This window comes from Muntiacus reevesi, chromosome 2 (genome assembly GCF_963930625.1).
Source record: "Muntiacus reevesi chromosome 2, mMunRee1.1, whole genome shotgun sequence".
Classification (NCBI taxonomy): Eukaryota; Metazoa; Chordata; class Mammalia; order Artiodactyla; family Cervidae; genus Muntiacus; species Muntiacus reevesi.
Genome location: NC_089250.1, coordinates 58,872,736 through 58,900,437, shown reverse-complemented (window position 1 = coordinate 58,900,437; position 27,702 = coordinate 58,872,736). Strand labels below are relative to the sequence as shown.

The following is a 27,702-nucleotide window of genomic DNA, read 5'->3' as shown; positions in this document are numbered from 1 at the left end:
TTTAGCTACTTGAAGTCAAGATTAATTATCTAATCCATCTTTTTACATTACAGTACAAGCCCAAGGCATTGCATTTTGTAGGATGTTCAGTAAATATTATTCATCAATCAAATCAATGTTGGTTTTTTATCCAAAAATTGAAACATAAATGAAGCTGCCTCCAAAAGCAGGGTACCCCGAAACACTTCAGGTCATCTGGTACATAGCTAGAAAAACTAAAAGACTAACTCAAGGGCTCTTGAGTAATTCTTCCTTCCACTCTCTCCCCCTTCACAATACAGCTTTTTCTATCAAATGACAGGGCCACAGTTAAAATTTGTCTTTCACACAATTAGAATTAAGAGAATACTAAGAAATTTAGTTTAGCAATTTTTACAATGGCTTATCTGAAAAGTCAGGGAAATTGCTTGAGTTCTGAAGGTCAATTCTCCTATCTGCCATTCACAATCAAGTGTACCTTTTAAAAAATATAACTTACAGAAGAAGCAACACCTTTCCTTTTAATTTCTATTTTAAATGACCTTACTTAGTCCTTACTGTCCCCATGTATGTATAATAGATGCAACTTTTGTGGTTAACAATTTCAGATCACTTCTATTTTAAAAGCCCTCAGACTAAATGAAGACATGGCTAAGTTTTGTCTGTTCAAAGTTTAGCCTAATAAAAGCCAATTAATCAACTATGAAAAGTTATCTTGTCAACAAGTTTCCCTACTAAAGCCAGACTACACCTACAATCAAAGCCAATTACATGGCTCTGATTGACCTATTCTTTAATAAAATGCAAGGAAATGAAAACTTCATTAAATCATCAGGCTAAAATATATACTGTCAAAATCATAAGTTTATTGACATAAATGTAACAGAACTAATTAATTTCAATAAAAACTCCTTTTGCCCTCTTCAGCCAGTCTCTCCCTCTAATCTCTTCTACTCCATGTGATTTCTGTTTTTCAATCTGGTAACTAAAAAAGAAAATTAGAGGCTTAGTAAATGGTCCAATAACAGAAAACTGCATAAGTCTAACCAGTTATTTGTGCTAAATATATCTTTATGGATCAACTTTCTAGTATGAGAACTGGAAAAGATTATTCTGAAACTTTCAACAATTTTCAAGCCGTGAAACAGTTCTAAGTCTTTTAACCCTAATATTTACTGAGGGTCTCCATCTTAAAAAAAATAAAAATTGCCCCTTCCATCCCTAGATCAACCATGGTGAAAAGACAAGAGCTCATACTCATCCAGACAGAACAAAGATGAGTTCTACCGTAAAGAATGAGGAATGTGCTTATACTGCATTGACTACATGATTTAGGACTACTCGTTTACAGGAAAAGCAGTTGTATGAGGAAAAATCAGCTTTGAAGCAGTGGCAGAGAATGACCTCTTCTCAGCAACCAGGCAGCATAAACTAGTGAGAGGATTTGTGGAACAAACTATGAATATGTTTTTGCCTTGTTGTAGAAGCAAAAGCAAACATTTGTTTAGTCATACAAACTTGTCCTTTCCTCTTTCAAAGTAGCACTGTTTAGAAGGCCAAATGAACACCAAAAAAGCCTAAGTAGTTAATACTATCTGAAATTACTTGTTTCAAATGTCCACAGTTGCTCTTAATTTCCAATTATCTACTCCTTTCACATCAAGAGCAGAATGTTCACTCATCAAGCATTTATCTAATACTTACTATGTACCAGGAAACATGCTTGATTGCCAGGAAGGGATCTTTTCTCTAGACCCTAGAGAATAAAGAGAAAGTAACTCTGCCCTCCAACAAAGAAAACAGACTGTTACAATCGCAAGCAATAAGTACTTGAAAGAATAAAGTCAGGGTGCACTTGTAGGAATTGAAGGGAACTCCAGTCACCCACCAATCCATTACCATGCATTCAATAAATTTCTGTGGAGTACCTCAATGTTTGGGAAAGGCAGTCAGGGAAGAAATAACACCTATACTCAGTTTTGAGGCATGCACAGGAATTATTCAGATGAAAAAACACCAAAACAAGAAATCACAAAGCCCTTCTTTAAACAAGTTAGGAATTTTAAAGACTATAATTTGTATCCCCAAATGACCAAAAGCTGGCACACCCTGTAGTCCTCTATAAGAAGCATATCAGATCAACAATCTTTTAATATCTGATCTAGAAAACACCAGTGCACTCTACTCCACTGTTACTGTGTGCGCCTCTCTCCTCTGCCCTGAAACAATGATTAACTCACAACCATTCCACCTGAGATCTCATTCTCTTTGCTTTTCTACTACTCAAACAAATCAGTTCTACTGTAGAGGTGCCGAGGTCACAAAGGAAAACGCCTAGAAAGGCCAAGTAGCTAGAGTATGCAGATGATCCTTAAAAGTGTGACTGATTCTCAGTTTTAAAAATAAGAAATCAAGGTTTTTGCAGGTAACTCGTTTTCAGTAACGGCAGACTAGGTCAAGTTTCCTACAGAGAACCAAAGAGAATAGCTTTAACACCCCCTCACCCCCCCCTGCCATTTTCCTCTTCCTCTGCTCATCTGTCTCACTTAAAAATATTTTTAAATTAGAGAATAACTGCTTTATAATAATGTGTTGGTTTCTGCCATACATCAACATGAATCAGCCACAGGTATACGTATGTCCCTTCCCTCCTGAACAACGCCCTCATCTCCCTCCCCATTCCACCTTCAAGGCTGTCACCGAACAGTGGGTAGAGCTCCCTGTGCCAAACAGCAAATTCCCACTTGCTACCTATTTTACACAGGGTAATGTGCATGTTTCCATGCTATTCTCACAATTCATTCCACCCCTCCTTTCCCCCCCAGTGTCCACAAGTCTGTTCTTCACATCTGACAAGCAAGCATAAAGCCAAAAGTGAAGAGAAAATGAGAACTCCGAGAAGAAAGCAAACAGGGGAGCCCAAAGGGTCTTTGTTTGATCCCCTAAAATTAGAGCATTGTTCTGACAGAAGGCAAAGTCCCAGGGTTCTGACAAGGTGAGGAGTCATAATAAATAATGAATAGATATTTATTATTAAAAAGTTATTCATAATTAGTAAACAGGTAAATAAATGGAAGGGAGGAGGGAACGAGGGAGGATAAAGACCCTTGTCACAATAAGCTGAGACTTGAGAGTCACAATCTTGGGGAGGAAGTGAACAGGAAGTAAAGATCCAGGGAAGAGTTACAGTCCTATCTGTGGAGGGAATATCTGAGATGAAGCCTGTTTCTTTTTAATGCCTTAGTACTTGGCTCATACAGCAGATACTTTATTGATCATTACTACCATGTAACAGGGAAGATAAAACCTACTTCTTATTTGCAAAGAATATAAAGTTAACCCAGAATGGCTTTGACAAGTGTGTGTTATGTGCCTTTATTCCAACTCTTGCCAAGAAAGTCTTTTCCTTTGGGCCCCTTTTAATGGTTATAAAGCAAAACACAAAACAGGAAACAGTACTAATAAGAACAGAAAAGAAAAAAAGGTTTAAAAATGAAAAATAGGGATGCTCAAAATGATGGCTTCAGTTCTATCTCAATAAGGCTGTCTAAAGAGCTCAGACAGCAGTCAGCAGTTCAGGTTCAGATCATACCTTCTGGACCGGTGGTGGTTCAACCCCCACTGTTCTGGGGTTCCAAGGCAGCAGACTGCAACTTTGAACCTCAGTGCAGTTGAGGAGCCCAAGGATATTATTTTCTGTCGTTTTTAATTAATGTGACAACTCACAACTGAATACCAAGCAAAAACCAACATCTGAGACCATGTCTGAGGTGCCACTCATTCTCTGCTGTAAAGGGCAGTTTTGAGGCACAATATCCGAAGCTTGGGTAGAAGTCATTCCTCCCTGCCCTTCAAAGTAGGCCCACACACCATGGATGGAGGGGCCATGAGCCTGACCAGAGCGTAGGAGTCAAGGAAGCAACAAAGCAGGAACCCAGGGAAGGGTTTGTATCTCAGTCCTCAGTTCTGGTCCTGTAAACAGTGAAGACCCCACTGAAGACTTTGGAAGCAGAGAGGTAGGCAGATAAAGGCTTGTCTTTTATTGAATGAGTGATCTATGCAATTGCCAAGGCCACTATGTACAGAGAAGAGGGGGAGAACGTTATTTCTTGGTATCTTCCTCCTTGTACAGAGTCTGATGATTTCCTCCTTCTTGGCCTGGAGCCGCTCTTCACAGCGCTTGCAGGCTTCCTTGGTCTTAGACCTGCGGGCCTCAGCCTGGTCCGCCAGAAGCTTCTTGCGAGCCTTGTCTGCCTTCAGCTTGTGGATGTGTTCCATGAGAATCCGCTTGTTTTTGAACACGTTACCCTTCACCTTCAGGTACAGGCTGTGATACATGTGGCGGTCAATCTTCTCAGATTCACGGTATCGTCTGAGCAGCCAGCGCAGAATTCTCATCCTCCTCATCCAGGTTACCTTCTGGGGCATTCGAGCATTGGCAGTACCCTTTCGCTTACCTATACCCATATGCCTGCCCTTCCAGCGAGCCAAGGTGTTTTTCTGGCATCGAGCCCGGGAATGGACAGTCACAGGCTTCTGGATGATCAGCCCATCTTTGATCAGCTTCTGGATGTGCTGATGGGAGTTGGCATTGGCGATTTCATTAGTCTCATTGGGGTCCAACCAGACCTTCTTTCTGCCACAGCGAAGGACGCTGGAGGCAAGCCTCTTCTGAAGCCTGAGCATACTCACGGCCGCGGCTGCAGCGGCCAAAGGAAAGCTGAAGCCTGTTTTAAGGTGACCTCTAGATCACCTGTGTCCACAGATACCTGACACGAGCAGGTTCTCTGTAGAGAAAAGAACCTCGCTATGGGCTTCAAATGAATCTTACAAATAATTTTTCAAATACGACATCCAGGTTGTAACAGAATAAAAACTAGAAGAAAAAGAACTGATAACAAAAAAACTCTACAGACTTTTGATCTTAGACTCAAGGAAACAACTACATTGACTATCCTTACAGAAGGGATGCTCTGCAGGGAACAGAATATTTTAAAAATAGCCAATTTCAGGGCTTCCCTGATGGTCAAGTGGTTAAGAATCCACCTGCCAATGCAGGGAACACGGGTTTGATCTCTCCTCTGGGAAAATCCCACATGCTGTGGAACACCCAAATGCCACAACTACTGAGCTCTTGTGCTGCAACTATTGAAGCCCATGCACCTAGAGCACCTAGAGCACCTAGAGCTGCAACAAGAGCAGCCTATGCAATGAGAAGCCTGTACATGGCAATGAGGAGCAGTCCCCACTCGACATAACTAGAGAAAGCCCGCAGGTAGCAATGAAAACCCAGTGCAACCACACAAAAAAGTGAGATACACTCTATATTAAAATAGTCAAATTAAAAAAAAAAAATGACAGCACCAAAAGTTGGTGAGGCTATAACAGAAATTAATTAGAGCAAAAGAAACTAACTGACTTCTGATGAGAATACAACATGGTATAGGAACCTTGGGAAAATCTGGTCACTGATTACAAAGTTACATAAACACTTACCATAGACTCAGCATTCCCCCCAGGTATTTACTCAAGTGAATGTATGTTCACACAAAAACCTGTATACAAATTCAGACAGCAGCTTTATTCATTAATTGCAAAAAGAAAAAAAAAAAGGGAAACAACTAAGATGTCTAGGAGGTAAATGGATAAACAAATGGTACGTGTATAATCACACAATGGAAAACAAGTTATTGATTTGTACAATATGGATGAATATTAAATATAGTTTGTTAAGTAAAGGAGCCAGATCCAAAAAGCTAGATATAATATGTTTCCAATAAGACATACTGAAAAAGACAGAACAGGAATGACCAACACATGGAAATGCAACTGTTGTGTTTACTATTAATTTGCTATTCTAAGTATTCTCAAAACCCACAGAACTGTCCATGACAAAGGGTGGACATTACTGGCTGCAAATTCCTAGCTTTGTCCACTGAGAGCACCCAGAAGCTGTGCTAATGAGTAGCAACAAGAGTAAGTAGCATCCAAACCTTGGTTTCTCAATACCTTTCTCCAGTAAAAGGAATGAGGGCTCTTTAGAGAAATGGCTTAGTCTAGGATTGAGTCAGGGAAAATATAAGAAAAAGGACATAACTGGTAAAAATCGAAATACAGTCCACAATTTAATTTATAGTACTGTATCAATGCCAATTTCTTAAGTTTAATAAAGTGTCATGGTTATGTGATATGTTAACATTAGGGGAAGCTGGGTGAAGGGTATGTGAGGATTCTATCTTTGCAACTCTTCTAAGTCTAAAGTTATTTCCAATTAAAAGTTAAATGCAGACAACACTAGGTGCTAGAGAGACATGGAACAACTGAATGCTTACACTGCCAGTGGGAATGCAGACAATACTAGGCGCTAGAGAGACATGGAACAACTGGATGCTCTCCTACACTGCCAGTGGGAATGCAAACGAGTACAGCAAAGCCCCTCTGGAAACAGTGTGGCAGTTTCTTAGAAAGTCACAAATTTTCATATAACCTGGCAACCCTCCCATGTTATAAAGCCTATACAAGTGCATTTACAGCAGCTCAACTCATCATCACCAAAAAAATCTTAAATGGATAAGCAAACTGTTGTCCATCCATACTGTGGAATTCTACTTAACAATAAAAAGGAACTGACCACTGATATACATAATTTCAATGAGTCTCAAAAGCAATATGCTGAGTTAAAGAAGCCAATTTTCAAAATATTATATATCGCCTGAATCAATTTATATAACATTCTCAAAAAGATAAAACTATAATAACTGAGAGCAGAATAGTGGTTGCCAGAGAACAGGGGTGGGAGGCTGGGTAACACGGGGAAGTGATATGTTCTGTGTCTTGGCTGTGATGGTGGTTACTTCCCTGGTGGCTCAGACAGTCAAGAATCTGCCTGCAAGGCAGGAGACCTGGGTTTGCTCCCTGGGTTAGGAAGATTCCCTGAAGAAGGGAATGGCCACTCACTACAGTATTCTTGCCTGGAGAATTCCATGGACAGAGGAGCCTGGCAAGCTACAGTCCATGGAGTTGCAAAGAGTCAGACACGACTGAGTGACTAACACACAGAAAGGAATCAGTTTTACTGTATATTAATTAAAAAAATAAAATTTAAAAAAAGGGGGGAAATCCTATCACAAGCCGTATCCTAAAACATAGAATAACATGAGAAACAAATTTGAAATATTGAAAGGAAGAAGACTTAGAAAAGCTGATACAAGAAGAAATGAAAATCCTGAATATCTAGCCATTTCCATTTCAATCAGTATAACTGGCTATCAGTTTTCAACCTCCTTTCCATCCTAATGTTTTCCTACTGCATAGCTTAATATTTCTATAACACTTTTTATTTATCACTGTGCCTAAGCCATGCTGAATGTTTCATGAATATTTGATGAACTGATATTAAGGCAGTGACAGACAATATATTGGCAAAGATCAAACCTGTTTGCATATGGATCTGCTCCTCTTCAACACTGAGACAAGTAGTTTGGCTGTATAGTGGATATTTGGTCTGTAGCTGATTTTACAGTTGCTCTTCGGTTTTACATGTAAATTTTATTACACACATCACTAACAGAGGTACAACAGTCATACTATCACTTCCCAATGAGATGTGAATTTAGTCAAAATGTGTGGGAGATGTTTCTTTAGAGCCATGAGTTTTTATGAGGCCATGTAATTTACCCATGTGATGAGCATCCCTGATACAACTACAGAAACAATATAGTACTCTGTTACTGAAAAACATGAACCTTGGATTTATAAAGCCTCAGGAGGTGGTAGAAAGAAGAGGAACACTTGAGCCATTAAGACCAAATATGGCTCTGGGACTGTCATTTAACCTATCTGATTTCACTGAGAAAACTGCAGGATATAAAGAGTAATAGTCTCTTCCTCTCCCTCCTTTACTATCATGGAGGTAGGTTACCTAAGAGACAACCATACTTCCTGCAGGTGATCAATAAGCAATAAAAAATACGGTGGGTTGTCCTAGACTTACCAACAACAGAAAATAGGTTGGAAACAGGACAGCAAACATTATCTATCCCGCTTCCAAATCTAAAGAAATGTGAATGCCTATACCTATACTGTTTCTTGGGATTTAAAATGTTTTGAACATAACAAGCCCAGTGAAAGTGAAAGTCACTCAGTCGTGTCCAACTCTTTGCGACCCCATGGGCTGTAGCCTGCCAAGCTCCTGTCCATGGAATTCTCCAGGCAAGGATACTGGAGTGGGTAGCCATTCCCTTCTTCAGGGGATCTTCCCAACCCAGGGATGGAAACCAGGTCTGCTGCACTGCAGGCGAATTCTTTACCAGCTGGGCCACCAGGGAAGCCCAAGACCTACGTAATACCTTTCCCATGTTACAGTAGGTGAATCCGAACAACTTTTACAATGTCACAGAGGGCAAGTGATTTTAAGATATTCTGTCTAGATTCAAAACCTATTCATTCTGCTTTACAGCAAACATATATACCCTATTTAGCTCATGCAGTCTCTTTTCTTCCAGTTTTTAAAGCTGAGAGAAAATCCACACAACATCACATCCATCATTTTAAAGTGTACAATTCAGTGGTTTTTCTAATGTTTTTAACATGCAACCGTCACTAGCATATGATTACCTTCACCTCCAAAGAAAACAAACATCCCATAGTAGTCACTCCTAATAACTCCTCCTCACCCCCAACGTCTTAACAACTATTCATCTGCTTTCTGCCTCTAGAGATTTGCCTATTCTGGACATTTCATAAAAGCAGAATCACACAATACATAACCCTATGTGTCTGGCTTCTTTCATTTAGTATGTTTTCAAGGCTTATTCATGATGTAGCTTTACAATAGTTCATCCCTTTTTACAGCTGAATCCACTGTAAGGCTATACCACATTGTGTTCATCCATACATCAGTTGATGGACATTTGTTATCACTTTATGGCCACTATGACTAATGCTGCTATGAACATTCCTAGGCAATTCCTATGAAAATTCCTATGGAAATTTTCCACAGTGTGAATCACATAAGTTGAATTATGTGTTAAAGATTTTCGTGATAAATAATTAGTATTTTTAAGTGTAACTTGGTTGCCAACACTAAAAACCAAATTAAAGTTCAGTTTCTTATAAGAAGAAATGAGAAAAAGTAGGTAGGTCTGTCTTTTTGGTAACAATGATTCTGCATTCCTGCATTGACCACATCACTTTGTATCTGCTGACTGTGATTATCCAGTCAAAGATGCCACAGGTAAACCTGAACAATTCTACACATTTATCTTACTGGCCTGACTCCTGCAGGTATTTCAGTTAGCAATCCCTGACCTACATTAAACATGTAATTTTATAAGTATAATAAATAAATTTAAAACTATTTTAAAAAGATAACTAGGGAAAAATACTGGCAAAGAAAATATTCAGCATAATCAGATGCAACAGTAATAAGCCCGTTGAAGCTCTCAATTTAAGACCATTTGCTTCTTGATTTAGTTTCCGTTATTAGTTCAATTAGAGCTTAAAAAACAAAAATCATGGAGTAGTTCACAGTATGCTTTCGGCCAATTAGGAAATACAGAACTGACTAGATTCATAGAAAATTTTCAATGATCAAGACCCTCCTTCCTCTGTACTCCAACAGCATACTTTGCTTACCTCTTCCATTTAGCACTGTCACTGTACTGTTTCACACATCTGTCGCCCTAGCTAAACAAAGCTTCAAAGGCAGAGAATATTGCCTTTGCAGTCTCAGGAGTCTATCACAGAAGCTGACATACAGAATACCATGCAGAAATATTTGTTGGATACTGTGACACCTAAGGAGTAAAAAACAAAGCAAGAGGTATAATTCTCCCAGACCACAGACAATACCATGTATGTATATATGTATGTATGTGTTAGTTGCTCAGTCGTGTCCGACTCTTTGTGACCTCATGGACTGTAGCCTGCCTCTGTCCATTGGATTCTCCAGGCAAGAACACTGGAGTGGCTTGTCATTCCCTTCTCTAGGGGATCTTCCCAATCCAGAGACTGAACTCAGGTCTCCTGCTTTGCAGGCAGATTCTTTGCAGTCTGAGCCCTGAGGGAAGCAGACAATACTACAATAATCCAAACAGTGTGGTACTGATACAAAACCAGACATATGGATCAATGTAACAGAACAGAGCCCAGAGATAAAGCCACACACCTACAGCCAATTAATCTTTGACAAAGCTGGCAAGAATATAAAATGGAAAACAGACAGTCTCTTCAGCAAATGGTGCTGGGAAAGTAAATCAATGAAGTTAGGCCACACCCTCACACTATGCACAAAAATAAATTCAAAATGCTTTACAGACTTAAGCATAAGACACAACACTATAAAACTCCTATAAGAAAATAAAGGCAAAATATACTGACATGAATTGTACCAGTATTTTCTTAGGTCAGTCTCCCAAGGCAAAAGAAATAAAAACAAAAATGGGATTTAGTCAAACGTATGACTTTGCATAGCAAAGGAAAACAACAACAAAAGAAACTGAAAAACCAAAACCAAAACAAAACATGAAAAGACAATTCAGGGAATGGGAGAAAATATTTGCAAATGATGCAAACCGATATGGGCTTAATCTTCAAAACATACACACAGTTCATACAACTCAACAACAGCAAAACAAACAGACCTTACATTATCCCCAACAGCATGAGTTTTGTGATGAAACCTCAGGATGCATCAGACATTTCTCCAAAGAAGACATACAAATGGCTAGTGCATGTGTGCATGCTAAATCGCTTTATTTGTGTCTGACTCTTTGTGACCCCATGGAATGTAACCAGCCAGGCTCCTCTGCCCATGGGATTCTCCAGAAAAGAATACTGGAGTGGGTTGCCATGCCCTCCTCCAAGGAATTTCTCAACCCAGGGATCGCACTTACATCTCTGTGTCTCCTGCATTAGCAGGTGGGTTCTTTACCACTAGTATCATCTGGGAAGCCCTACAGATGTCCAGTAGATACATGAAAAGATGCTCAACATCACTAATTACTAGAGAAATGCAAATCAAAACTACAAGGTACCACCTCACATTGGTTAGAATGGCCATCATTAAAAAGTCTACAAAAAACAAATGCTGAAAAGGGTGTGAAGAAAAGGGAACCCTCCTACTCTAAAGGTGGAAACGTAAATGATACAGCCATTATGGCAAACAGTATGGAGGTTTCTCAGAAAACTAAAAATAGAATGATCTAGCAATCCTACTCCTCGGCATATACCTGGACAAAACTGTAATTCAAAAAGATATATGCAACCCTATATTCATTGCAGCACTATTCACAATAGCCAAAACATGGAAACAGCCTAAATGTTGATCAAGATGTAGCACATATATATACACAATGGAATACTATTCAGCCATAAAAATGACATATGCAGCCACATGGATGCAAGATTATTAAAACTAAGTGAAGTAAGTCAGAAAGACAAATATCGTATGACATCAGTTTTATGTGGAATCCAAAATATAGCACAAATGAACCTATCTACAAAACAGAGAAAGACTCATAGACACAGAGATCGGACTTGTGGTTGCCAAGGAAGAGGGGGGAAGGAAGAAGTTGGGAATCTCAGGTTGGTAGATGCAACCTACAACATTGAGAATGGATAAACAAGATCCCGCCGTATAGCACAGGCAACCATATCCAATCTCCTGGGATAAACCATAATGGAAAAGAATATTAAAAAAAAAGAATGCACATGTATGTAAAACTGAGTCACTGTGCTGCAGAGATTGGCACAACACTGTAAATTAACTATACTTCAATTAAAAAATACTGTGAAAAACGATAAAGCATACAAATGTTACTGTATTAAACATAATAAAATGGGGGAACTGTTATTTGGACTAAACCAATTTCAAACTGGAGTTCATCAATGAGACTGGAGGTCCATGAATTCCCTGAAGTAATACAAAGTAGTGTGTACAGTACATTTTTTGAAATAAAGGTCTGTAGCTTTCACTACAGGCTCAGAAAAATCTATAAACTTCAGCAGAATTAAGAATTGTTAAGCTAGACAAAAGGAGATATTTTAACACTACAAAATATCAATTTTTAAAAGTTAACTTGATGGGAATTCCCTGGTGGTCCAGTGGTTAGGACTCCATGCTTCCACTGCAGAGGCACAGGTTTGATCCCTGGTTGGGGAGAGGCTGCAGGCTGCACAGCATGGTCAAAAAAGGGGGAGGGGGGAAGCTAACTTCATAATTTACATAAATATTAAACAATTAAAATTTTAAGTTAAGTATATCCCATTCTTTCCGAAAGGAAGAGAGGAAGACAATGTATCCTAGGTTTCAATTTATGTTAAAGCAGGAGACCCATGACTGACGAATGATTAACAAAGTGTCAGCTCCCAGAAAAGATACAGTGGCATTCAGAGTCAGATGAGGACACCAATTTTATACAAGGTAACTTGTTTTGCTTCACATTATTGCTTAAAAAAAAAAAGAACTCAAATTTCTTCACAAGTGCCCAAACTCTAATGGTTTAGTCTCACATTTTAAAGTATACTCCCTGAATTATATGTGGAAAGGGAATTGCTTGAGGATTAGAAAGATACACTTTAAAATGGTCTTTTCTAAACTTAAATCAAGACTATTTTCAGATCAGCATCCCCTCGAACCTTAAAACTGTTAAGATACTCAATTACTGAACTTTCTCAACTAGCGCTTACATGTAGCCTTTTAAAAACTCAAAACACAAAGAGATAAGAGTATTTTTAATAATGGATAAATGATCAAGACTTTTGGGCTTAAGGTCACTGGTTTGGAGGCCCTGTACTCTGCCCAAATGGCCTGAAGGCTGAGGGGACCAGAATCTCAGCATATCTGTAACCCTCCCTGACATAGTCCATTGGCTGAGAAATTCTGATTTAACTAAAGAGATCATAAGCTGAATTGTCAAAATCCATGCAGTAGGCTGAGAAAACTATTTTCATAGTGCTCCTTTAAGAGACACACAATTTATCTTTCACAGCTTTGAAGTACAGTTCACTAATACACTACCATTTCTTCTGGGAGGTCATCCATTCAGAGATCACTGGCACAAGAAACCCAAAACAATAAACACAACCTAAACCTCCTAACCCTATAGCTTGAAAGAATAAGCCAAAAGAAAACAGGTTAATGGTGGAAATAAAATGAAGATTAGATGAAGCGATCTTCTTTCCTCTATTTTAAAATGATTCTCCCTCATCTATCAAACTAATGCCATAATCAATGGTGTTTTTTCAATTGGGGAAAAATACAGAGGTCAAGAAGTTAACAATTTAGCTCCTTGAAAGTTCGCAATACCCACCCCAACCCTCAAATTCCAAGATCCCAAGTAAACACTGAAAAGGAAGAAAACTACCTGGTTCAAAGCTAACAGTGTAAGTTTTTTTAATCCTGTTAAGGGTCTGAATTTGGAATATAAATTTCACAATGACACCTGATATAATCCTAACAAGGGCTTCCCTGATAGCTCAGTTGGTAAAGAATCCGCCTGCAATGCAGGAAACCCCGGTTTGATTCCTGGGTCGGGAAGACCCACTGGAGAAGAGATAGGCTACCCACGCCAGTATTCTTGGGCTTTCCTGTGGCTCAGCTGGTAAAGAATCTGCCTGCAATGTGGGAGACCTGGCTTTGATCCCTGGGTTGGGAAGATCTCCTGGGGAAGGGAAAGGCTACCCACTCCAGTATTCTGGCCTGGAGAATCCCATGGGCAGAGGAATCTGGTGGGCTACAGTCCATAAGATCACAGAATCGGACATGACTGAGCGACTAACACTAACTAAACTACTCTAGTACATACAAATATTTCTGAATCACTTTGCTGTATACCTGAAACATTATAAATCAACTACATTTTAATAGTACCAAAATCAAACATCCCCAAGCAGTCTGATCTGAATTAACACAGTTCTACCTCAAACACTTGACATAAGTTTGAAGTACAATACTGTTTCCAATAATATAAAATACAATAAATGGTGGGCAAAGAAGCTACCACCTGTGTCTTTTTACCAGGCAACACAGTGAAATAAAGTCACAATCTGCTCCTCTATTCCACTTGCTACCACCCTCCGGAACCAAAAGATTCATTGGGACCTAGAGTAATCTAAAGTATGGCCCATATATGTAATATATCACACCATATGTAATATATCATATAGTTATATGTAATAACTATCATTTGAATGTCTCTTGTAAGCCAGACATGGTATTAGATGCAGATTCCCATTTTAGCAATAAACATGGATTCAGAGGATAAATAACCTGCCAAATATCACAGGACTACTAAGTAACTGAGGCCAGGTTTGAACCCAAGTCAAATCTTATGTTTCAAAGCCTAAATAGGGATTATTTTTACTAGTTAAACACTATTTCCCCAATTCTGCACACTGATTCAACAACAACCTATCATTTGTAATACTACAATGAAATGGATTTCTTTAAATTTGGAGGCAAGGGGAGGGGTGAGAGATTTGACTTTCAACAATCTGGAGTCTTCCTTATTCTCTTACCTGAATGGGCTGGCCACAATGTCACAGTGGTATACAGAATCAGATTTGGAAAGATGGGACAACTCCCAAGGCAGATGGCTATTTGTATTCATTCTATACAGAGTCAAAAATATACAGAGGACTGTAAGTACTGATGAAGACAGGTTTCTGCTATGCCTAAGGATGTGTGTGTATGATTTAAGAATACAGAGCAAAGAAAGCAAGTTAGTGGATTACCTGAGTGAGCAAGACACAGAAAAGATGTTAATGCCGGAAAAAGTTCTCCCCTAAACAAATCCCTAACACACAATACACAAGTTAATTCCCAAACTGTGATCAAAGAACCATCAGGAATAAGATCTCTGATCTCAGATTCACAAGTCCATAGGTGAGCAAACTTTGAACTTTCCCCAAGTCTGAGATGGAGTCACTTTTCTATCTAGAAGCAGCAGAACCCTAGATTCACCAAGACTAGATAACAACCTGACCATGTTCACTGTAGATGAGTAACTGAGGCAATCTACACTGGGCATGAGCTACATACTGACCCACCCCTAAGCAGCAATTCAGTACCTCACCCATCCCACAGGCCACATCAGATACAGGAAGTACAGGTCAAAAGGCCTCACTGAAAAATAAGAACTCCTGGCAGCAGAAAATGACAATGAACATACAGTTTTCACTGACAGGGAAGGAAAAGGTACCTGGCATTTTATAAATTATCTCCTTTAATTTTCAGTTGTGAAGTGAAAGTCGCTCAGTTGTGCCTGATTCTTTGCGACCCGAATTCTCCAGGCCAGAATACTGGTGTGAGTGGGTGGCCATTCCCTTCTCCAGGGGATCTTCCCAACCCAGGGATCGAACCCAGGTCTCCCGCACTGCAGGTGGATTCTTTACCAGCTGAGCCACAGGGAAGCCAAGAATACTGGAGTGGATAGCCCAACCTTTCTTCAGCGGATCTTCCTGACCCAGGAATCAAACCAGGGTCTCCTGCATTGCAGGCGGATTCTTTACCAACTGAGTTATGATAACTAGCTGGTGCTTTACTTATTAATCCTCACAAGAATATTCGGAGGTAAGTACTGACGCCCATTTTATAGATGAAGGAACAGAAGGCTAATAAATAAGCTGCCCAAGGTAGTTGTTATCCCAATTGCAGAGATGACAAAATCCAGGCTTAAGAGTTAAGTAAACTTGGTTATTAAACCCAAACTTGGTCTCATTCCAAAGCTGACGCTTTTCCCAACCATACTGCTGCCTCCCTCCCTTAGTTCCCCCAGTAATCTTTTTTTTTCCTCTTTCTTTTTTATTGAAGGACAATTGTTTTACAGAATTTTGTTGTTTTCTGTCAAACCTCAACATGAATCAGAAACAGGTATATATATATCCCCTCACTTCTGAACCTCTCTCCCCATCCCGCCCCTCCAGGTTGACACAGATCCCGTTTGAGTTTCCTGAGCCATACAGCAAATTCCCGTTGGCCATCTATTTTACATATGATAATGTAAGTTTCCATGTTACTCTTTCCATACATCTCACCCTCCCCTCCCCCTCCCCATGTCCATAAGTTTATTCTCTATGTCTGTTTCTCCATTGCTGCCCTGTAAATAAATTCTTCAGTACCATTTCTCTAGACTCCATATATGTGCACTAGAATACGATACTTATCTTTCTCTGACTCACTTCACCCTATATAATAGGTTCTAGGTTCATCCACCTCATCAGAACTGACTCAAATGGTGTTCCTTTTTATGGCTGAGCCCCAGTAATCTTGGTTAAAGAATTTCATTAAGAATCAAAAATCCTGAATCCACTGTCCACCAAATTTCTGCAGCTGTTTCAGAAACTATACCTAAGATACAAAGCCAGTAAGAGTTTTCATAAGAAAACACTCTCCAGAAAGCTGCTGCTATGGCTTCTCTGCCTTTTGGCTAAGATCAAGTGCAGAAAGCTGCCAAGTTATGGAATGACATATACATTATAACAAAATGACACTCAATTTTAAGTTTGAGGTCAAGGACCATCTAGAGATCAGGTAAGCACAGCACCTACCTGAAATACACCAGGCACTCATGGCTTGTTGCAAGAATTAACATCATTTGACTGGTTATAAATCCAATAAGGTCAAATGGCTATTTTGTACTTTCTGATATGACATGATTAAATTTTTAGGAAAATAATTTATCCATTCATTTTAACAAGGTTGCTTTCTTAAAAATTATAGAACATTAATGAGAGAGCTAAATTGAGAAATGCCCACTAGGGCATTAGTCATAACTTCAGAAAAATTTCCAAGTGTTCACTTTTCCAAACAGATTAAAATGTTTCAGCTAATAAAAATCTGTCAGAAAAATCCACAAGACCAGAAAGTATGAAAAGAAAAAAGTAGCCAATATAAAGGCATTTAAGACATGACACATATAAAATTATAAAACATTATTCTAAGTATACCCTGGTATTTAACCCTAAAATCCTCACTTCAGATAACACAAATTTTCTATGCAAGAAAACACTATCATCACTAATGTAATAAAAGCTTGCCCACCATAGTAACTGTTGCTAAGTACATTTCTTATGTCTAAGGCTGAAAGACACACTTTGTAGAAACCAGTGAAAAGTCACTCTTAGTATGATACTATTAATTCTTTCACCTTAAACTTTTAAAAAGATAATACTTGATTTCTATAATTGAAGGAGAAAAAAGTTTGGTCAACAAGTAGGTCAGCTGAACTCTACCTTGGAGAAACTACCAATTGCCTATAACCCAATGTAAATATTTGTTACAATGACAACAGTTCCTTTTTCTTAACAATTCTAGAGGAATTTCTTCCTTTGAAAAGCTAGATGGCTTAGCTCTCTCTCTCTATTAAGGAAGAACTAAATGATACAGTACCATTTTAAATTATCCATTTTAGGAGTTCAAAGAAATGTAGATGTATGAAGACACTAACATTCTTGTGAAACAAACTTGGTCCAGGTCACCCAAAGAATTAATTGTGACAGACCAATGATTAATTACCTTAAAAGAGTAAGTCCTTACCTAATCCAATGCCAAATCACGTAATTCTATTTCTGAACTTGTACAAATTGTGCTGTAATATTTATGCAAAAGATATCAAACAGCTGTCAAAACAATTATCATAGATGTTAACAGTTAACATCTTTTGGGCACTTACTGTGTTAGGTGCTATGCTAAATGTGTTATATGTGTTATCTCAATCAATCCTCACAATGACCCCATGAGGAAAATGAGGCATAGAGAGATAACCTATGTAAGGTAAAATATAGAAAAAGGACAGGATCGAGGTACACAGAGAATATATTCTTAAAGCCACGAATCCCCACCGCCTGGACCAGGATTCTAGGCCAGCTGCAGGACTGAGATACTTGGTTTAGTCACTTAACCTTCAGGTGGCCCAATTTCCTTTACTCTAAACCTAAAAGTCAAACAGATAATCACAAAAGTCCTTTATATCCTGAAATGCTCTAATTTTGTAATCATCTTTCTATTCAGGTAACTCAAAGACAAACTGTCTTATTTCCTCCATGCTCTGAAGTTCCCTTCACTAAAGCTGAGAGTCCACATCTTATGTATCTAATCAGTAACACAGTGATAAACAACAACAAAAAGGCCTTTCTTAAAAGTCAGAAGTCTTTTCTGCAATTATGATTCCAAAATCGTCTTCTTTTTTAAAACTGTATTGGCTCTTCTAGAAATTAAGAGTTGCTCTATGGTGCTACAATAGTTTCAGGTGCACAACAAAGTAATTTAGTTACACACATATACCCAAATCTTATTTATGGCTGCTATGGGTCTTCATTGCTGTGCATGGGCTTTCTCTAGTAGACATGAGCGTAGGCTATTCACTGCAGTCCCTTTTCTTGCTGGGGAGCACAGGGTCTAGGCGCATTTACTTCGGTAGTTGCAGCATGCTGTGGGCTCAGCAGTCATGGTGCATAGACTTAGTTGCTCTGTGGTATGTGGAATCTTTCCAGACCAGGGATCGAGCCCGTGTCCCCTTTACTGGCAGGCATATTCCTATACACTGTACTACCAGGCAAGTCCCCAAATCTTATTCTTAACCTCAAGTGACCAATGACAATGACTGGACTTCCCTGGTGGTCCAATGGTTGAGAACCTGCCTGCCAATGTAGGGGACATGGCTTTGATCCCCGGTCCAGGAAGATTCCACATGCTGTGGGGCAACTGAGCCTGTCCTCTGCTACAGGAGAAGTCACCGCAATGAGAAGCCTGTGTACCGCAACTAGAGAAAGTCCATGCAGCAACAAAAATCCAGCTCAGCCAAAAAAAAGGGGGGGGTGGGGGGGGTGGGCAATGACAGGGAGAAAGACCTTGTAACAATTTTGGGTTGGGGTGGGAAGTCTGAAAGAAGAGACTACTGTATATAGGTGGTTATCAATTCCTAAAAAATAATCACCCATTTTCAGCTCTTCTAAAAAAACAGGAAGTCTTGTCAAATAAAGGAAGGATTTATCAGGAAGGATTGTCAAATAAACTCAATGCTTTATTCTGCTAATAAAGATGAAGGAATTATCCAGGATGCTTATTATAGGCATGGAAGAATCATCAATTTATAGAAATTCTACCAAAATGGCCTAGAACTTTAGAATCTATGTTTTACCAAGCTGTTCATCTAGCCCCTTCAAACTTCATCTAATGACACATGCTTACACATCTAGGAAGAAGCCTAGGTTCCACTTAACACCATTATTCTGTGAGGTCTTCCAGGACCAAATACCCACTTTACAGAATAATCTCTGTTGTCTTTGTTCTCTAGAAAATAATCCCTGAAAGATTCTAAAATAAAGTAAGCAAAACCCCTCTAGTTAGTTTTCTTTTTAAAATTTTCTAATTAGTTTCCTATTGTCGCTGGAACAAACTACCACAAACATAAAACAACACAATTTATTATCTCACAGCTTCTATAGGCCAGAAGTGATGTAGGGTTGGCTGGATTCTCTATTTAGGGTCATGCAAGGCCAAAAATCATGGGAGTCTGTAGGGCTATGTTCCTTGGTGGAAATTCTGAGGTGGGGAATCTGCTTTTAAGCTCATTCAGACTGTTGGCTCAAAGAGGTTCCTTGTGGGCACAGGACTAAGGTCCCTATTTCCTTGTTGGTTGTCAGCTGGTGCTGATGGCATTTCCTCTTGTGCTTACCACGTGGCCCCCTCCAGGAATGGCAGGTTGAGTCCCTCTCATGCTTCAAATCTAACTCTAGCTGGATAAAGCTGTCTGCTTTCATGTGAACAGACTGGACCTACCTACCCAGAAAATCCAGGATAACCATTCTATGTTAGAATTCTTAAACCACAGTTTTATCTGAAAAGTCCCTTTTGCCACAAAACAGTAACAAACTCAGATTCCAGAGGATCTTTGGAAGAGTCCACCCTAATGGCCTCCAAAGACTCATACCTCTCCCAAATGCAAAAACCATCCAATTCATCATAAGGTCTCATTTCACTAAACATCAACTCTAAGTCCAAAAATCTCATCTAAAGTTCATCGATTTAAAACTCCCAAATCTCACCATCTAAAGCAGGTGTGGATGAAGCTCTGGGTATAATACATTAAGTGCAACCCCCTGGAGCACAATTTCTTAAAAAACAACAAAAAAGACAACTAGTTATCTGCTCCCAATCTGTAATGGTGAGACAGGCATAAGGCAATAGTCAAAAACATTCCAGTTCAAACAGGGAATATAACTATAAAAGAAAGCAGGCAAAATATAAGGGAAAGTGGATCCATCAGTCCAAAGCAGTTTCAAAATGTGGGCAAACTCCATTACATTTCAAAGCCAGGGAAATCTCTTCTGCAACCTTCAGTTCCACCTCTTTGGGCTCTTGGTTTCACCCTCTAAGTCACCCTTTTTTAAAAGAAAAGAAATACATTCATATCTCTAGTTTTACCAGCCTGCTTCTTACTAGTAAAAAAAAAAATCTGGGGGAGAGGAAGGGTTGAGAGCCCCCTTTAATTTCATACTCTATGTTTTTCAATCAAGCGGACATTGTTTCTGCTAGTATAAAATGCTCAAGAACTTAGAGGGCTTCATGTGAATTTCACAGGAGCTCACCGTTAAACCCACATCTACAAATAAACCAATACTTCACTTGCAAATCTCCTCAGCTAAACATCCAAGTTCATCAGTTGTAAGTTTTCTTTTCCACATGACCTCAGGACACAATTCTAAGTTTATTTGCCACTAGGTAAAAAGATCTTTTCTCCAGTTTCCAATGTATACCTCACTTCCACTTGAGTCTTCACTACTTCTACTAACAATCTGTTTCTAGGCCTTTTCTATCTCATGCTCCTTCTCAAAAAACTGTTGGCCTCTTCTACTGCCACTTCCACGTTTTTTGGTAATAATACCCCATTTCTGGTACAAAAATTTATATTAGTGTTCTACTGCTGCCGTAACAAAACCACACACATAGTGGCTTAAACCAACAGAAATTTATTATCTCGTAGTTTCTGTAGGTCAGAAGTTAGGTGGGCTTGGGTAGGTCTTCTGCTCAGGGTTTCACAAGGTCAAAATCAAGGTGTTATCCTTGCTGGAAACTGGGGAAGAATCCACTCTCAAGCTCATTCAGGTTGTTGGCCAACTTCAGTTCCTCATGGTTGTAGGACTGTGGTCTCCATTTCCTTCTTGGCTGTCAGCCGGGGCTGGTCTTTGTTACTAGAGGCTCCCTGCATTCCTTCTCATGCTTTCCATGAGGCCCCCTCTAGCAATAGCAAATGGAGTCCCTCTCACGATTCAATTCTCTCTGATTTCCTCTTCTGCCCCATCTCTCTTGACTCCCAGCTGGAGAAAGTTCTCTGCTTTTAAGGGCGCATGTGATTAGATTGGGCCTACCCACAAAATCCAGGATAATCTCCCTGTTGTAAGATGTTTAACCCTAATAGCATCTGCAAAGGCCTTTTACCATGTAACATGTTTACAGATCCGGGAATTAAGAGTTTGGACGTCTTAAGGGTGGTGGTGGTGGTCATTCTGCCTACTACAACTCCAAACCCTAAAGTAAAGCTTTAAACTCAGTCCCCAAAGAAAATCTCTTTCTCCAAGAGTGTGTGAATTAAAGGTGTATGTTCAGAGACAGAGACAACAGAAAAACCAAGGACTCACTCTGGAAGAGACTGGCTAAGCAAAAGAGATTAAAAATACATTTATTTCGTCCCTAAACAGTTATATAATTAACACACTAGGTAGAAACTCACCCTTTGTTCTCCCTTAAATGTGTGTTTGCTTCTCTTCTCTACTGTATTCCATATAAAAGGATATAACTAGACATATTTGGGTTTTGCTTTTTAAAAAAGGTTACCCCAGGGTGACCTAATTTTGTAATCAGTTGATAAACTGATCTAAGCAAACTTGAAATATTTTCATTCTTTCTTCAAGTCACATACCCTCCTCCAACAGCAAATGAAAGTCAAGTATTTCAAAGTTACAGAAGGACAAACCTGTCTAGGTAAAACTGCAGGTGAACTTTAAAAAAAAACATGAGGGAGAACTAGCATTAGTCCTGGTCTTTCAGCTCAAGGTCCACCAAGACAATTAAGCCAAGTGATTTAGAACAAAACACTACAATGACTACAAATATAATATTCTGAAGCCTCGCCTACTGTCAGATTATTGATCATATACTTTACCTAGATTGGCGGAACTCCGAATATACCAAGTAGGCCCTTTAAGAAAACGACACGTAAGGTCTATCCAGCACTTACAACCTGCCAGGCACCGTAGTAAGCACTTGACACAAATTTTCTTATTCACTCACCACAAACTTATCCTCTAAGAAATATTTTCATCCCCATTTTACAGACAGAAAAACAGAGATTTACAGAAGTTCGGTCACACAGGGAAACAGCAGTGGCACTTCTAACTGGGAATCCAGAGATGTACTGTCACTTCTTAGATGGAATGGACTCTTCCAACTCTTAGAAAAAAATCTTCCCTTTCTAGCTTTCTTTTCATTTCCTCTCCACACGCCCACTTCTCATAGAATTTAGCAGCTGAAAAGGTAATCAGGCCTCCCCAATTAATTTGCCACCTCCCTGCCAGAACTCTTTCCTTCTCACAACAGCAATAGCCAAGAAGCAACTTCTCCTGACCTCGACTTTGCTTCCCAAAAACAAACTACATAAGCTCCACCCATCACCTGCCAAGGCAAGAAATGTTCCAACGCTGCAAAAACAAAAACACAACAACCGAAAAACAAAAATAAAAGTCCTACTCTTCAAAAGGTCACAAACTAACATATAAACTCAGCCAACCTTTCATTCTGTGCATCTCTCCTCTTCCATCCAAGGTCCCAACTAACCCTTAACTCCAACTCCACCCGTTCTGTCCCACTTCTAGGTTCCCTTCCTCTTTATCCTCAATGACCTCGCCCCGGGTCGCCTCCACCTTGCACCCCAGTGTGCAGGTGGGAAGCCCTGCCTCGCCCAGAGGGACCTTAGGAGGCCTCCACTCCAGCAGCTCTGCTCCACAGGAAGGTCCACCCCAGCCTACACTGAGGGCATCACTCCCCTAGTCACCCTCCCCTAGCATCCCCCCCTGCGGCCCCACCCCTCAAGCTCCCTTCCCCCTCTGGCGACCCCCTTCTCCAACTTGCCCCCTAGTCCCCGCCCCAGTCCAACCCTCTCCCCGGTCATAAGCTGGACTCGAAAGCCAGCTCCCATCCTCACATCAGCCTCTGCCCCCAAAGCCTCTCTCCCCGCCCTGGGGAGTGGCCCCAGGCCTCTCCGATGAGCTGCAGGGGCCTCGGCTGGTGAATGTCGGGGGGGGGGGGGGGCAGGGGAAGACGAAGGGTCGCTCGGGAGTCCGCTGGAGGCGTGAGAGGCAGCCGCGCCCTGCTGCCCCGCCTGGGTCCACCCGCACCCCCCAACGACCTCGCCTGGCAACTCCCACAGTACCTGGGGTGGAAGCGGCAGCGGCGGCGGCCGCTCTCCCCTCTCCTCACACAGACAATATGGCGGCGGCGGCGGAGGAGACACACGGCTCGGCCGCCAGCCGCAGGGACCAGAGCGAGGCTGCAGCCGTCGCTGCCGGAAGCGGAAACCCCCCTCCGACCGGGAGGCGGGGAGGGACCGCTTCCGACTCCTCCCCCAGCGGAGTCTCGCAGAGTGCGGCCATGCTGGGATGTCTCATTGAATCCCTAGGGGTTCAGTTCTGAACTGCGGCGCAAAATGGAAGGCGTTCCTATCGTAAATCATAATAAGGAGACTTGAAATAATTAAGCGAACTTTATTGCAGTACCTGTGCGAGCTGACGAGAGAGAGAACACGAACCTCCCCCTAAGTGTACAATTGGTTTGACCTAAGGTAAGATGGCGGTCCCTAGGTTTCCCGCATTTCATCCAGTTGGCAAGTCCTACAGTCTGCAAGCCGGTCCGCCTTTCGTGAAAAGAAGCATGCGCGACCTGCAGAGCTGGAGAGCAAAGCATTTTGGGAGTTGAAGTCTCGTTCACTGGTCCCTCGTCTAGGGTCGGGGTTCCAGCAGCACATTTTTTTCTGCTCACACTTCGAGTTCCGGAACAAGTAAACGAAAGTTGGGCCCCAGGAGTGGGGTGGCGCAGGAGTCGAGAAGTGACGGTACTAGCCCTTTGGAGACTTAAACCCAGTTCCTGCTCATCAGGAGTCCTAGCCCGAATATAATATTTTGTCTCTTCGATCTGCCTCTCCACCCCACTTTCCCGGGCAACCTCCCCAAGGCAGGTATAGGGGACTTTCTATTATGCAAAACTGATTATGACGTCCTCTTGGTTGAACATCTCCCAAGACTTTCCTTTGTGCACCAAAAAGAGCGCAAGCTCTTCTGTTAACACCGGAGTTTCTGCATAATTTGGACACTGTCGCCATCCTCTCTCACCCCCGCCCCCGCCGTCTCTAGCCGCCTCTTCTGCCGCTCTCATTAAAATTTCCTGAGGCTCCCACTCACTAAAACTGCAGACTGTTCCTGGATCTTTTCCGTGTTGCCTCCCTCCCTTTGCACTGGCAATTACTTCTGTTACTGTCACCTCCTGGACTGGCTAACTTCGGTATGTCCATTGAACCAATCCAGGGATCCTTTCCTCTGGGGTTCTTCCCTCCCTTTGCTGTCGTTGTTCAGTTGCTAAACTGTGTCCTACTCTGCGACCCTAAGGACTGCAGTCCCCCAGGCCTCCCTGTCCTTCACCGTCCCTGGCCTGCCTCTTCCATCAGACTGTGACCTCCCCGTGGACAGGGCTGAGTCTGATGGTCACCCTGTTCCCTGCAGGCCCTGCTGAAAGCTGGTGTGTGTGTTACTGAGAGGAATTCAGGTGTTAGCCTCACCTTTGGTGGGGCAGAGGTGTGAGGTCTGGAACAAGGGCGAGAAGGCTGGGTTATTTTGGTACCGGTTTTTATCCCTGAGCTGCCTCAGAATAGCTGCTTGACCCAGGGGATGGGCCTCCCCACCTTCTCCAGCTCTCCTTTCACAGCGCTTCAGCTGATTGGCACCTCTGCTGTCAAAGAGACAGTCTCCTCCCCTGAGGGATGGAGTGGTGGCAGCTGCAGACATACAGTGGTGGCCTCAGGGAGGTGGCTGTGACCTTTTCTGGGCCTCTTCTCTCTGTCAGAGAGGTCTGTGGCATTTGACCTCAGTGGACTGAAAGTTCACAGTAATGACTCTCTTGAGTGCCATCACGCTAGTTCGGTTCAGTTCAGTTGCTCAGTCATGTTCGACTCTGCGACCCCATGGACTGCAGCACACCAGGCTTCCCTGTCTGTCACCAACTCCTGGAGCCCACTCAAACTCATGTCCGTTGTGTCGGTGATGCCATCCAACCATCTCATCCTTTGTCATCCCCGTCTCCCGCCTTCAGTCTTTCCCAGCATCAGGGTCTTTTCCAATGAGTAGGTTCGCATCAGGTGGCCAAAGTATTAGAGTTCACGCTAGTTACTTCTGCTTTATGAGTCTTAGTTTTTCACAGGTTAGACAAGATGATTCTAGGTTTCTGTGAAGCTATCTTCCAGGAAATGAGGCCTTCATTTAGCTTTTCAGCTGTCTTTTAACTCTCTGGTTCCTTTCCCCTATCTTTATTCACATTTATTCAGTTCATAGCTTTTCATCACTCGCCATGAGACAGACAGTGTGCTAGATGCTGAGGATGTGATATGAGCAAGACAGATACCAGTTCCTTGTAAAACTCACCTTCTAAAGTGATAACAAATAACACACAGGTAAACAAGTGAACAAACGCTATGAAGGAAAAAGATAAGTAGGTGTGAGGGGAGAACTTTAGCTTGAGTGGTTCAGAAGCCCCTCTGAGGGAAAGACAGAACAAAAGTCCTGAGGCAGGAAAAAGCTTGATAAGTTTGAGGAAGGAGGCCAGGGCAGCCAAAGCATTCGGAATGAAGGAAAGAAGAGTAGGAAATAAGGTGGGAAAGGTGGCCAGGGCATTCAGGCCATGGTTAGGAGTCCGGAATTTCATCTGAAAAGAGTAGGAGTAAGTCCCAGGGTGTAACCCTCATGAGACCTTTCCAATGATCTCAGCAGCCCCCACAGCCTCAGTTCTTCATTCTTCTACCCAGTTCCGGCCTCCATGTGTGACGTCATTCAGAGGGCTCACCCAGACACACGCATATAACCCCTCACACTGTGTAGGTCACAGTTGAGACCCAACCCCTGCTGTCTTCCAGGCCAGCTTGGTATAGGTCTCTGATTCCAAAAAGTTCTCAATCTCCAATGTTCAGTAGTTATGGTGCCTCCAAAAACAGCTTAGTTATCTTTAATACTAATTCCTCTGTCCCTCCATAGCACAGCTCTCAGATTAAACTTTCTTTAGACAATAACAATAGCTACAGTCATAGTTAAAATGTTCATAGTACTTGTCCTGTGCCACACACTGAATGTTCATCATCTCATTTTATCCTCACATCAGCCTAGTGAGGTAGGAACTAAAAGTATCCCACTATACAGACGTGGAAACTGAAGTTCAGTCAGGTTGCAGGACATGCCCAAGGTCACTTAAGAAATGGAGCTTACATTCCAACCAGAGCCATAGGCACTGCATAAGAACCTCCGCATATCAACTTTCTATTGTTGCTTAACAAATCATCCCAAAACAGAGTAGTTTAAAATGACAGTAATTTTTTGCCTATGTTTGTGTGAATTGGCAACTTGTACTGTCTCAGCTGGGACAGCTCTTTTCAGCTGTACATGGTTTTACCTGGGCTTACTGCTGCATTGCAGTCAGTTTGCAAGTCAGCAAACTCATTGGTCATACATATATGGCCTCATTCACGAGTCTGGCAGATGGCTGGGGCTGCTGGCTTGAGGGCCTAGGTTCTTCTCCACGTGGCTTCATCAAGCTAGCTCAGGCTTCCTCATGATGGCCTCTGAAAGGAAAAAACCAAAGCAGCAAGACCTCTTGAGGCCTAGGTTCTGAAGTTCTCTGAAGTGCTATAGCATAATCTTCACTACATTTTATTGATCAATGCCTATCACATGTCCAGATTCAAGGAGACTAGAAATAGTCTCTTGATGGAAAAGAAAACAGAGTAATATTGCAGAGTCAAATATGTGGGGTGGGGGAATCATTGTCACCATCTTTATGAACAACACAGCACACTAAGTGACCATGGGTACAGAACTGGTTAAGTATATTATGGTATAGCTAAACATGGATCTATTAATAGGGAGAGCTAGTATGTTTTGAGCTCTTAATATGTCAGAATGTACAAGATGCTTTCTGTGTATTAACTCATTTAATCCTCATAATGGCTCTGTGTGACAGGTTCATGTTTATCCGAAGCTATAAATTAAATATACCCAGTCTTAGGTTAAGCCACATGTGCAAGATCCCACAGCTAGTAAGTGGCAAAGCCCTTAAAAGTGATTTCTGGAAATAGAAAACTGATCTTGTCATACTAGTATGTGATAAAAAGCAAGAGACAAAAGTTTGGTGAGAACACATTTAAAAAACTTTACAGGTATATGTATAAGTATTATGTGGCTTTAGACATAGTTCAGGAAAGATTTACCATAAACTCTTAATGGAACTTATTCCAGGAGAAAGGAAGAGGAGGGAAATTTTACTTTAAACACTTTTGTCTGCACAGTGTGAATTTTTTGTTTGATTTTTTTTCTTTGTACAACAAAGATAACTTTGTTTCTACATGTAGCAAAGAAAAAAAAACATTTTAAAATGTTCTTAACTTGTCTCTTACGTCTTTCTTTCTATTT

General features: G+C 41.1%; 1 protein-coding gene and 1 pseudogene across 1 annotated transcript in view; both read right to left on the bottom strand.

Moving 5' to 3' along the window:
- The window catches only part of CSNK2A1 (casein kinase 2 alpha 1), a 54,817-nt gene extending 31,271 nt beyond the window's left edge, over window positions 1-23,546 (bottom strand). The window contains exon 1 of the mRNA XM_065921767.1: window positions 23,412-23,546. The gene's annotated coding sequence lies outside the window, so the exon portion shown is untranslated. The remainder of the gene's footprint in view (window positions 1-23,411) is intronic.
- LOC136157944 (large ribosomal subunit protein eL19-like) lies at window positions 4,067-4,693 on the bottom strand (annotated as a pseudogene).
- Window positions 23,547-27,702: the final 4,156 nt, after the last annotated feature.